At 36.8% G+C, this 1,023-nt stretch overlaps 1 pseudogene; it reads left to right on the top strand.

Annotated features, from left to right (window-relative positions):
- The first annotated feature begins 578 nt into the window (after window positions 1–578).
- Window positions 579–692, top strand: LOC133040996 (U2 spliceosomal RNA; annotated as a pseudogene).
- The last annotated feature ends 331 nt before the right edge of the window (window positions 693–1,023 follow it).

Genomic DNA, 1,023 nt, shown 5'->3' with positions numbered 1-1,023 from the left:
GGCTTCCCTTTTCTCCACACCCTCTCAGCTTTTAATTTTTGTAGACTTTGTGACAGCAGCCATTCTGACCAGTGTGAGACGGTACCTCATTGTGGTTCTGATTTGCATTTCTCGGATAATAAGTGACATTGAGCATCTTTTCATGTGTTTGTTAGCCATCTGTATGTCTCTTTTGGAGAAGTGTCTGTTTAGTTCTTTGGCCCATTTTTTGATTGGGTCATTTATTTTTCTGGTATTGAGATGCATGAGCTGCTTGTATATTTTTGAGATTAATTCTTTGTCAGTTGCTTCATTTGCTACTATTTCTCTCCCATTCCGAAGGCTGTCTTTTCCTCTTGCTTATAGTTTCTTTTGTTGTGCAAAAGCTTTTAAGTTTAACTAGGTCCCATTTGTTTATTTTTGCCTTTATTTACATTACTCTGGAAGGTTGGTCATAGACGATCCTGCTGTGATATATGTCAGAGAATGTTTTGCCTATGTTTTCCTCTATGAGTTTTGTAGTTTCTGGTCTTACATTTATATCTTTAATACATTTTGAGTTTATTTTTGTGTATGGTGTTAGAAAGCATTCCAGTTTCATCACTTCTCGGCCTTTTGGCTAAGATCAAGTGTAGAAAGTGTTCTAGTTTCATTCTTTTACAGGTTACATTCTTTTACAGTTTTCCCAGTGCCACTGTTAAAGAGTCTTCTCTCCATTGTATATTCTTGCCTCCTTTGTCAAGGATTATTTTCTTGAAGAGATCTCTAGTCTTTCCCATTCTATTGTTTTCCTCTATGCAATTTCTTTGCATTGATCACTGAGGAAGGAAGGTTTTCTTTTCTTTCCTTGCTACACTTTGGAACTCTGCATTCAAATGGGTATATCTTTCCTTTTCTCCTTTGACTTTCACTTATCTTCTTTTCTCAGCTATTTGTAAGGCCTCCTCAGACAATCATTTTGCCTTTTTGCATTTATTTTTTGGGGGAATGGTCTTGATCACTACCTCCCGTACAGTGTTATGAACCTCTGTCCATAGTTCTTCA

This window comes from Dama dama, chromosome 2 (assembly GCF_033118175.1).
Source record: "Dama dama isolate Ldn47 chromosome 2, ASM3311817v1, whole genome shotgun sequence".
NCBI classification, from domain to species: Eukaryota; Metazoa; Chordata; class Mammalia; order Artiodactyla; family Cervidae; genus Dama; species Dama dama.
This window is presented reverse-complemented; position numbering and strand designations above follow the sequence as displayed.